Source organism: Sphaeramia orbicularis, chromosome 21, assembly GCF_902148855.1.
Source record: "Sphaeramia orbicularis chromosome 21, fSphaOr1.1, whole genome shotgun sequence".
Taxonomy (NCBI): domain Eukaryota; kingdom Metazoa; phylum Chordata; class Actinopteri; order Kurtiformes; family Apogonidae; genus Sphaeramia; species Sphaeramia orbicularis.
Genome location: NC_043977.1, coordinates 15,877,818 through 15,890,345, shown reverse-complemented (window position 1 = coordinate 15,890,345; position 12,528 = coordinate 15,877,818). Strand labels below are relative to the sequence as shown.

Below are 12,528 nucleotides of genomic sequence, written 5' to 3'. Positions count from 1 at the left end.
AAAAAGCAAGGAGAAACAAGCAAATGGGAGGAGAAATAAGGAAAGGAGAAATGAGGAGGAAAAAGGAAGTGAGAGACAAGGAAAGGAGAGGAGAAATAAGGAGACAAAACAAAGGAGAAATGAGGAAAGGAGAAATGAAAAGAGGAAAATGTAGAGAGGAAAGGAGAGGAGAAATAAGGGGATAAAACAAAGCAAAAGAGAAAAAAAGGAAATGGGAGGAGAAATAAGGAAAGGAGAAATAAAAAGTGGAAAAATGTAGAGAGGAGAATGGAGGAGAAGCTAAATAGTTCGGGGAGTTGTGAGTCACTCTCCTATTTTTCAACCCACACATTTTTCTATCTCCTGTTTCTGCCACTGACTGTTGGTAAAGAGAACGGGCTTCTATAGAAACAGCTACTGTACAGCTTATAGACGTCTGACAATAGACTGGAGCCATAAATACATCCCCCATTCAAAATTCAAGACACTCCATCTTTAGTTTTATAGGCAATAAGGATGTAGTCTATGAAAACAGCAACTGCATTCAATTTTTACCTTTTTTTTGACACGACACTACTCCTTTTCGACCATGCAAAATTCACACTTGCACGTACTTAAACATAGATTCTGCTCATTTAAATGTTATTTAGTTTTTGTCTTATTTTGCTTTGTTTTGTTTTATTTTGTTTCTTTGCATATTCGAAATAAATAACTAAATAAATAAGTGTCAAGAGTGATGCTTCTCAGAACTGCTCAGTTTAAAGGGGTCATATTTTACTAAACCCACTTTTATTAGTCTTTGGTTCATTTATTTGTGTTTTTGGACCGTAATAGTTCAAAAAGTTTGAATTTGAACCCTCCAGGTGCTGCAAAACTATCTTTATATTCATTCCAGCAAAAAATTGAGTGGATTTCTACAACCTATTTCAATTCCTGTTTAATTTGTTATATAACTAGTTACGTCACGACATTTGCACAGCACAGTCAAGATTTCTGACAAATATTTCTCTGAGTACAACATAATTGTTTATCAGCAGCAGCGGTCGTAGTAAAAACTGAAAATATGTCCAAACTTTGAGCCGATTGCCTAAAATGTTCAGTTGTTGGTTGTATTAACGAACACAAGTGGCTGAACGGCACTGAAAACACAGTCAACAACCTGGAGGGGGCGGGGCGTGAAGTGGTTAATTTGCATTTAAAGGGCCAGCGCTCAAAACAACCTTTCTGGTGTCATTACTCAGAAATAGGGTTGAAGATGGACCTGTGGAGTTGAATTAATGAAGAACTCAAACCCAAGCATAGCATTTACAGTTTATGTAGACCACAGGGAAATGTTTTAAAATGCATAATTCCATTTAAAAAAGCAAAATATAACTCCTTTAATAGTTAATAGGCATGTAAATGGAACTATTGTGCTGTTCTTCTGTCCAAAATTATTGTACGTACAGTATGTACAGTATGTTTTGCTAGTTCGCATATATGTTAAATTTCATTGCATGTTTGGAATAAATCACTAAATCAATCAAATTTAAAAAAAACTAGAGGCTAAATGTTAGACGAAGTGGACAGAGGTGCTGTGTGTCGACCACCGGTTTTAGAAATGCGCTCCTAAAGCCTTGTTTTAGAGCTGAGGTCCTTGAACTACCCACTCCTTTGAGTTCAAGGCCTTCACTGGGTATTTATTTTAACAAGACATCAGCGTCATACCTACAGGCTAACGTCTAGTTAACGTTAGCAGCCTGATATATTTCAGAGACAGTCTAAACTGAAAAATCGACACCGTTGAGTTTACTGTCAGCCAAACCTCTCGTAACTACATCTTGTCAACAAACACAAGAGTTTTTTTCCCAGTATTTTTCTGTCATAAATGGAGCAGTTAAAGTAACAATGTGACAGCTAGAACCACCTCGACTAAAGAGACACTGAGACAAAAAAAAAAAAAAAAAAAACAGGAAAAAAAATGACAGCTCCTTCATATACTGTTTATGTAACATCACTGAGGAGGACACTTATGGAATTTTAGTATGCTACCACCAACATCCTCTCGATCCTAAACGCAGAGCTGTCAGCAAGACAGATTGAGTCAGAGTGCTGGGAAAGACCCTTGTGGTCCTGACTTGACTGATCGTAGCCCCCCACACACTAAAGGTCGGCTACTTTGACCCCAAGTGTCCCTGAGAGCAGAGGAAAATCAAAGTGTAGAAACAGAAGCCAAAGAAAACGGTTCTAAAAGAAGAAGACTGTTATGACTGTGCATAATACAGGTAGATATCAGGACAAAGCAGATATCCATACCTGCAGGTCAGGTGAGGTCAACCATAATGATGCTGAGCCATAACCAAGAATGTAAATAGGTGCTTCTATGAAACTGGGTTTATTTTGGTATCTGGCACTTTTGTAGCTTTTTAGACCCAATAATAAAAGAGAAATTTAGACATATTTCCCCTCCAACCTCAGATAAATGCAAAAAAAAAAGATACTCTTGCTCTGAGCTATCCCAAAAATTAATGAATTTTTAATAAAATACTGGGGCCAAAAATAGGACCAAAATTGGGACAAGAAAAGTTACCTAGGTGTCAGTGCATTTGATCTGGAAAACATGGCTGTAAATGGTCTTATATACCGCTATAAATAAAGACACTGTGTTAAAGTTGATGATCCTAGTGATTTTTCTAACCCAGACATGTGGGTTTTTTATGAATCAGCAATCTCAGTCCAGGTTTCGTGTGTAACCCATCGTGTCCACTCACATTACATGCTGAACCTGCCCAGTTAAACACAAATAAACTGTGAGTGATTATGCAACAGCGGTCATTTTTGTGAAACACTCTGCCTTGCATAGTTAGTTTGATTCCCAAAATGTACCTGTGAGAGAATTAAAAAAAAAAAAAAAAAAATAGCGAGTAATTTTGGTGTTCTTTTTACCATGTTATAAGTGGATTTTTATATGAAAATAATATAAAAATGTGTTTTATCTCAGCAAATATTTATTTTTAAAACAGACCCAAACTTGCTTCATTACACTAGTCTGCATCTGGTTTGAATTTTTAGCCCCCATGTCCTGTTTTTAGGGACCAGTTTCATAGAAGCACCCATATGCCTTTTTTAGCTTGTCTGAATTCTCACAGAGCTGTCAAGAACACAACGGCTGAAGTCAGCGTTCTGCAGCTTGGCAGCATCTGAGTGAGCACTGACGTAAAATTATGGCTTATTTCCCTTTAAAGATAAGGCAATGAGATTTCCATTCAGTGAGCATTATACTGTAAACGCACTAAAAGGAGAGTCTCAGGGGTAAAACATACGGGACGGGGAAAACTCTCTGCAGAGGACGTTTCACTGCAAGGTCAGCATAAGAACTGATCCCCTTTCACAGTGGACAAAAGACGTACGGTAACTAGAGGTGCTCATAGCAAATTGATCACAGCTGAAGCGCTCATAAAGAATCCATGTTTCATTTGTTCATTCCTTTTTCAATTTAAAACCAAAAATCACCAAAAATCAAAAATACGACTTGTTTTTTTGTTTTTCATTTTCAAAACCAAAATGAAAAACAGATAACGGTTTGCTCTTCCATTTCCCAATTTTGTGCTCAAATGAAAAATGGAAAAAAACAGATAACGACTGTTTCATCCGATTTTGCTATTTTCAATATAGTTAAGTTGTCTGACCCGGAAGTAGTCGTAACTATGGAAAAAATAAACAAACGGACTCATGGCCTGACTGGAGGAATATTTTGCTATAATTAAGCTGCTGTTAATCTCGTTAACTCAGAAAAATAGAGCCGAATTTATTTTTTTGTGTGAATGCAATACGCTTCTGTATCAAACAGCTGCTTAATTATTGCAAAATATTCCTCCAGTCAGGCCATGATTCTGTTTGTTTATTTTTTCCCTAGTTACGACTACTTCCAGGTCAGACAACTTAACTATATTCAAAACAGCAAAATTGGATTAAACGGTTGTTATCTGTTTTTTTTTTTTGGTTTTTTTTTTTCATTTTTTATTTGAGGATAAAATCAGGAAATGTAAAAACGAACCATTATCCATTTTTCATTCTGGTTTTGAAAATGAAAAACAAAAAAAAACGAGTCATTTTTCTGTTTTTTGATTTTTGGTTTTAAACTGAAAAATGAATGAACGAATGATACACAGATTATAAAGCACTGCAGAATGTTAAGTTTTGTAACATTGCACTGAAAAGGCTGTTTCCATTATAGACGTACAGTGTCAGGTTTTTATAGTATTTCTTAAATGACAAGATAGTTCACGTTTACCTAACTAATTGTTCTCATTGATGAAAATGTAGCCCTGTGAGGGAATACCGGAAACGGAGGATTGAGATGCATCAAGAAATGTTAAAGGAGTTATATTTTGCTTTTTTAAATGGAATTACGCATTTTAAAACATTTCCCTGTGGTCTACATAAACTGTAAATGCTACGTTTGGGTCTAAATTCTTCTTAATTCAACTCCACAGGTCCATCTTCAACCCTATTTCTAAGTAATGACACTAGAAAGGTCGATTTGAGCGCTGGCCCTTTAAATGCAAATGAGCCACTTCACGCCCCCTCCAGGTTGTTGACCGTGCTTTCTGTCTCATTCATTCACTTGTGTTTGTTAATACAACCAACAACTGAACATTTTAGGTAATCGGCTCCAAGTTTGGACTTATTTTCAGTTTTTACTACAACCGCTGCTGCTGCTGATAAACAATTATGTCGTACTCGGAGAAATGTTCGTCGGAAGTCTTGACTATATGCAGGGTGCGATTTATTGGGGTGGATGTGGGGGACCAACCCCACTCTGTTTTTTACATCCCTGCTTCTGCTCCATAAATTTCATCCTCGGGGGGGGACAACCAACCAATGTAAATAATAAGCAGCTTGTGACAGTTTTCTTATACCTACAGGGTGGGGAAGCAAAATTTACAATGAACATTTAGTTGTTTTTTCTCTGCAGGCACTGCGTCAGTTGTTTTGAAACCAAACATATATTGATGTCATAATCATACCTAACACTATTATCCATACCTTTTCAGAAACTTTTGCCCATATGAGTAATCAGGAAAGCAAACGTCAAAGAGTGTGTGATTTGCTGAATGCACTTGTCACACCGAAGAAGATTTCAAAAATAGTTGGAGTGTCCATAAAGACTGTTTATAATGGAAAGAAGAGAATGACTATGAGCAAAACTATTATGAGAAAGTCTGGAAGTGGAGGAAGCAACAAAATAACGTACCAAAGCTTTTATTAAAGCTCTCAAATCCAAAATCCTAAAGGATCCAACCAAATCCATGAGAAAAATGGCAATTGAACTTGAGGTAGACAACAAGACCGTTAGAAATGCAGTAAAATATGATTTGAAGTTAAAATCTTACACAAGAACACCAAAACACTTGTTGACAACAGCAACAAATGCAACTTTAGCAATTTTTGGGAATCATGTTTATGGCCGCCTTCTAGCCCAGATCTAAACCCTCTGGATTCTGCTTTTTAGGGGCGTTTTAGAACATGCTACCAATAGAACATCACACAGCAATGTCCACTTTCTTAAAGATACTATTAAAGAAGAATGGGAGAAGTTGTCACCCGAATATTTGAGGAACACTTGCGCAAGTTTCAGGAAGCGTGTGAAGGCAGTTATTGAGAAAGAAGGAGGACACATAGAATAAAAACATTTTCTATTATGTCAATTTTCTTGTGGCAAATAAATTCTCATGACTTTCAATAAACTAATTGGTCATACACTGTCTTTCAAACCCTGCCTCAAAATATTGTAAATTTTGCTTCCCCACCCTGTATATCCTACATTACTGGCGCTAACGTTAACCTGAACCGAACTGTCAGCAGTCTCAGAATTCGCAAACATCCCCTGTCCAGTGGATACAAGTAGGAAGTTTGTGAAAATTTCGTGTAAGATCTGCTGTATAATAGAGGAACAGAACCTGGGAGTTGGACATCGGAAGTATGTAAAGTTTCACTTTCGTTTCACGCCAGCGTTAGTTATGGACCACACGCCCACGTATATAACCCCCCACACACACACACACAAAAAAAAAAACATTCCCCCCTCTGTTTTTTTGACAAATCGCACCCTGCTTATATGTGCAAATGTCGTGACGTAACTAGTTATAAAACATAACAAATTAAGCAGAAATTGAAACAGGTTGTAGAAATCCACTCAGTTTTGCCAGAATTAATATAAAATTAGCTTTGCAGCACCTGGAGGGTTCAAATTCAAACTTTATGAACTGTTATGGTCCAAATACACAAATAAATGAACCACAGACTAATAAAAGTGGGTTTAGCAAAATATGACCCCTTTCATTAGAGACTAGTGAAGGTTCACTATACTAACTCAATATGCAACTACTGTTTGTCTTGAGTGTAGAAGGTTACCATCCAGTCAATCAATATTCACTCCAAATGACTGTGCAGTAGTCACCAGGTACTGTATTTATTGGCTCCAGCTCTGATAAAACCGACAATAAATAATAAAAATGTAAAGAAAAAATTGTCCAGCCTAAAACATTGAAACGTTATGCTGCACTAATATTGTGGTTAATATTATGCATTTTATACATTGATTCTTTTTATTATTTTCACACAAAATAAGAAAGCGCAATTACATGTTGTAGAAGCCAATAATGTAATAACAGCCGATAAAATAATGACGGCCAAAAAGGTAATAAATTTGACATTTTTAAAATGTAATAAGCCCATAACGTAATATCTGGCTAATAATGTAATAAAAGTCCTGAACCAATAACGTAATAACTTTCGGCCAAAAGTGTTATAACTTATTGGTTGATTATTACATTACTGGCCTGGTAAAAAAACAAAAATTCTTTGCAAATGTAATAACTGAGCCAATAACGTAATAAGTTATAACGTTATTTGCCAAAAGCTATTACGTTATCGGTTCAGGACTTTTATTACTTATTGGCCAGATATTACGTTACTGACCCATTACATTTAAAAAATAGCAAATTTATTACATTATTGGCCGTTATTACGTTCTCGGTTGTTATTACATTATTGGCTTCTACACATGTATTGAACAAACAAATCAAAACAATCCCACTTCCACCCCCCACCCCTATTTGTTTCATTTCCTGGTTGGGGATCAGGTTAGTAAATCATTTTTTATTTAATTTAGAATTACTTAATTATTAATTAATTAACTAACTAATTAATTCCTGCATAATTTGCTACATTTTATACCTAGTTACATCATGACATTTGCACATATAAGGTCAAGACTTCCGACAAACATTTCTCTGAGTACGGCATAACTGTTTATCAGCAGCAGCGGTTGTAGTAAAAACTGAAAATAATTCCAAACTTTGAGCCGATTACCTAAAACGTTCAGTTGTTGGTTGTACGAACGAATACAAATGGCTGAACGGGACAGAAAGCACAGCCAACAACGTGGAGGGGGCGGGGCCTGAAGTGACTCCCTTGCATTTAAAGGGCCAGCGCTCAAAATGACCTTTCTGGTGTCATTACTCAGAAATAGGGTTGAAGATGGACCTGTGGAGTTGAATGAATGAAGAATTCAGACCCAAACAGAGCATTTACAGTTTATGTAGACCACAGGGAAATGTTTAAAAATGCATAATTTCATTTAAAAAGGCAAAATATCACTCCTTTAAATACTCAAATATCTGCTCCTCAGTCACTCCACTGGACTGACTACCTCTACATTTACATCCCAATTTTACCAACAAAGCCTCAAAAACCTTGCTTTACTGCTTTAGCTTTACTGATCATAAACTTGGGTCAACCTCTGGTGACTGTAATTTGCCGACCTCTTTGTTGAACCATGCAGGCATCCTTGGCCCTCTGCCCTAAACTATACAACGGAGTATAAGCAGCCAGCTCATGCACAAAGCCAGGCCCTTTATCACTGACATGCTAGTTGTTTATGGAGCCTGTATTGCACATTGGGTTTTTTCCTATCCTTGAAAACAGCGGAGGTCAACACCAAGTGCAGAGATAACAGAAGCAATCCTGGTTCTCAGTGTCGGGGCAGTTTGCAGTCACTGATTGACTTTAAACAATCAATAAACTGTTATTAATAGTAGTCTACTGCGGGAAAAACTTATGGCTCAGCAAAATGGGTTTTTAAAGTGGTGCTTGGTACAGTCAAAAGGGTAAGTTCGGTAAAATAATCCCTCCGTTATATGATGTGTGTTTAGACTCCTCGTACAACTAAGAGAAACAGTTTTTTGTATCTGTGCGGAACATCTGCTGCTCTCACCTCAGTCAGCTAATCTTAAAATAAACATTAAGGAACTGGGGATTTTCCCTCAAGGATTGCCATACTTCAGTTATGCTTTGACTCGTCTAATACTTTAAATATCCTTTTGGGAACTCATCCCCGTTTCCACAGGAAACACAGGTGGCGGTTGATGGAAGACGACGCAACACAAATATCTGAACGTTGATGTAAACAAAGAAAATCACTGAAGTCGACTGATGGTGCGTTTCTAGAAGATGACGTAATGGAGCGGGAGAAGGTCTAATATTAACGACTAACAAAAGTGTCGCAAATGAACAATCTTTTATTTATTAGACACTGGAGAACAGTTGAAATTAATATCTAAAACAAGGTAAATACAAAATAAATAACGTTGGTCTACAGTTTGAGAATTATCCGCTTTAGAAATAAAATACGCTAAATTTTACATATTTTGATGAGATGAATTGGAAAACAAGTGACAAAAATACTGGTTAGTTGTTTTCAGTCATATTACACAGGCTTACAGATACATATATTAAATATAAAATTAAATATTAATCATAATTTGTAGATATATTTATAGTAAAGCCAGACCAATTAAACATCCCATGTAGCATATCACTGATTAATTAACATTGATCAATATGTAGCTCATGCATTTCGGCTAAAATTTGCTTAGAGGTCTTATTTCTGTCTTTGTGCATAAGAAATCAATAGAAGTGAATCCCCAAAGGAACTTTGTGTTGGTAAATGCAAGTTATGCAAATTTACAGGATTTCACTTCTGTTGCAACATGTTGATGGTCATATGAACTATGTTTTCAGGTCAAAAATGTCCAATTTCATCATAATTAATGCTATATTTTCATGTCACAAATGGCCAAGTTATATTTTAACTGAATTTACCTGAAAAACCAATATTTTATTCTTTTAGATTCCCCAGTTTTTCTTACATTATATACTACATATCACGTTTTATTTTTACAGGTTGCAATATGGAGTATGGTGCTGATCCATCCTGCTTATGTTACGCCAATACATACATTAACAATGTCACACGTCACTTTTTAAATCAACAGTTTTCTAATAATAAGCATTTTTATAAAGAAATAACAATTCTATATTGTTATTTACTCTTTAGTATGATGATAAACTATACAATAAATAATTCTGATCCTAGTTTTTGCACAGGGATCATTTGTGGAAACGGTGACATGGCTGCCGAGCATCAGTATGATGGGATCTGTAACAACCATGTCACATCCGTCCACTGCCACATTTTGTGTTTTTGTGTCAGCTGTTATTGTTTTAGATCCACAATACTAACATTTATGAATAAGAGGATAATTATTAATAGTAAGTATATAAGTTTATTACTAATAAAGTACTGGTACTGACCAGAGCATCATGGGTAATGTCACGTCCGTCCTCCAGCAAAAGTTTTCACATACACGTGCTATTCAAAATCCAATATTTCTGAAAATATAGCTTCCACTGTCAAATATTATCAGTAGTCTGTGCACAAATGTATTAGCATTATTTCAACACAGTTCTATGTATTTCTTACAACTTTTTTTTTTTTGACAAAAGTGGCCACTCATTTGAACCCCTGAGTAAATTTTAGCTGATTAACGTTTTTGCTGCGCTGGAATTCTGTCACTGACAGTAGAGTTAGAGGAATAGTAAAGCATGTTCAGTTTCACTTTGACAATCATGGACCACTACCCCACCACCACCACCACCACCACCACCATCGGATATCGGCCGATATATCAGATATTGGGGGGGTGGGGTGTCACCAGTTCAATTCCCTGGACTAGCAGAGAGTTGTTGGCTGATTTACCCTTGAGCAAGGCACTTAACCCCTCATTTGCTCCCCGGGCGCCTGATACAGCGAGCCCACTGCTTCTAGTATGGAGTGTGTGATGCATGTATGCATGATCTAGTGATGGTTTAAAAGCAGAGGACAAATTTCAGTGTGGTGCATGTTAATGTGTGTGAACCTACCGACAAAATAAAGATTCTTCTTTTTCTTCTTAAGCCCCCAATATTGGCATCAGCCCCAGAAATCCCATATCGGTCGGGCTCTAATTTATGGACAGTCTAAATCAAAAGACTAAGCATTAAGATGAAGTTGGGCAATATAGCCAAAAATTGCAACCTTATTTCTGTATTATGGACAATTTCTGATTTTAGTCGATTCTTTTCTAGTTTTAAGAGCCGAAAATAAAACATGATTGAAAAACCACATTTCTGTAGTAAAACAATATGCCACATATGACTGGACAAACATTCATTCCTTTAATTAATATAGTATAAAAAGCAAACTGACTGCATTTAGATCTTTTGTTGAGCAAGAAACATTTCTAGAAAAATAATCTTGATTTTCATTCATTCATGATTCATTCTTGATTTTTTATACCCAGACCTACGCAGCTATAGAAGTGGCAATACTTTTCCAAACACCACCATCAAGACAAAATATAACAGCAGAATCCCGTCCAGATCATGTGTGATGGAATTAAAATATTTAGCTACCTGTCTATCTAATGATGTTTCATTTCATGTCCTTTTCCTGAGTCCTGTTGTCGTCAGCATATTCCAAAATTCTCAGATAATTTAATAGTCAGACATGGGGCTTTATCCACATAAATAAAGAGTTTACATGATTTGATGATGTATATCAGCCATGTGGGCTTTTGGGTCATTTAATTGAAAGAAAATTAATGACTACAATACTTATTTAGTAGCAGTCTAGATTTTTAGCATGCAGTGTAGGAGTATTTTCTCACCACTTTAGCACATTGGCCAGAGGGATAATCTACCAAAAACCAAAAACCTGAAACACTTCACATATACAGTAGAACCTAGAGACAGAGAACAAGAACCAGTGGGGGGGTGGGGATTGGCAGCTCACTGGCAGACAAGGTGTTTGGATAAGCGTACCCTCCTGCCAAAGTAACCACCGGGTAGCACACAAACGGGCCTTTCCCACTTCCACAGCGACACAGACACACGGTGTTACGTCATGCTGTGACTGTGACAAGTGTGCGTCCAGCTGACTAAGTACCTTTGTAGGAATCAGGATTAGGTTATCTGACTGACACATGACGCTTATGTAAATCTGACCTACTGTACACAGGTGCCGTGTACTGGCCTTATGCAGAACTGCAAAACCGAGCACAGAATCAACAAACAAATCTAAATGTAAAACAAGTCATGGGGAAATGGATGCGTTGGAACGTGCATTGTGTTGTTTATCATCAATATTTAAGCCGTTTACGGTGAATGCACAGGTAAAGGCATGAGAAAAAACATGTGGTCCACCAACAATCCCCAGTTTAACCTAATTATCTAAATAGTCTTATCAGGACGTGGAAACAAACTTACCACGAGCTACAGTACATTTCCCAAACTGCCCTTTGCCAGTGTCCAGTTAAAAACACACACCTCCATTGTGTTCACCTTCTACTCAGTCGTGCTTCTGAAGCTGTGGTCTCTTGGACATTAAGAGTTTTATGAAGTTAATCCCTTTGGCTGATTAATGCTATAGTGAAAGATACTTTTTTTATTTTAGCATCCTTGGGTAAATATTCTGTGATTACCTTTCAGTGTATTATAATTCAATTGGCCTTCTATAGAAAAACTACCCCGTGATGCAGACATTGGCTAATTACAGGTATTTTCAGCCAGGAAGGATAGTTAAATACATGACTGACTGATAATTCCATCACACATGATCTGGAAATGATTTTACGTTGTGTCTTGACAGAGAAATTTGGGTGAGTAGTGTCAGTTTTCTTTATCCTCCTGAGACCCAGGACAGTAATTTTTAAAAATTATTATTATTATTATTATTATTATTATTATTATTATTATTTTACATTTAAAAATTGCCTTGATTGGACACAGCATAATGCAATGTTTTTTTCAGATGATGGTTTTTTTTTTCTTTTTTTTTATGGAATGTCTGTTGCAGTGGACAGTGTTTTTTTCTTGTTTTTTTGTAAAGCTGTGAAATTCTTGTCCCCTACAGAGGACCAAAATGCATTGCTGGGTCTCAGGAAGATATGACGTGACAATAAATTGAATTAATTTGTTGATCGAGATTATTCCTCGATCTTTCTTGCTCAACAAAACTTCAAAGTACAACCAGTTTTTGTAATATATTCATTGTAAATGTGTCCAGTCATGTGTTGCATATACTGTAGTTTTAGAACAGAAACAGTGTTTTTCAATCAAGTGTTAGCTTCAGTTCTGAACTCTGGATTTTGATGAAAAGAACAACCAAAAAAGGGGCAAAGATGA

The 12,528-nt window shown here is 36.4% G+C and overlaps 1 protein-coding gene across 1 annotated transcript in view; it reads right to left on the bottom strand.

Moving 5' to 3' along the window:
• Window positions 1–11,252, bottom strand: part of map2 (microtubule-associated protein 2) — a 222,421-nt gene extending 211,169 nt beyond the window's left edge. Inside the window, exon 1 of the mRNA XM_030125520.1 lies at window positions 11,138–11,252. The gene's annotated coding sequence lies outside the window, so the exon portion shown is untranslated. The remainder of the gene's footprint in view (window positions 1–11,137) is intronic.
• Window positions 11,253–12,528: the final 1,276 nt, after the last annotated feature.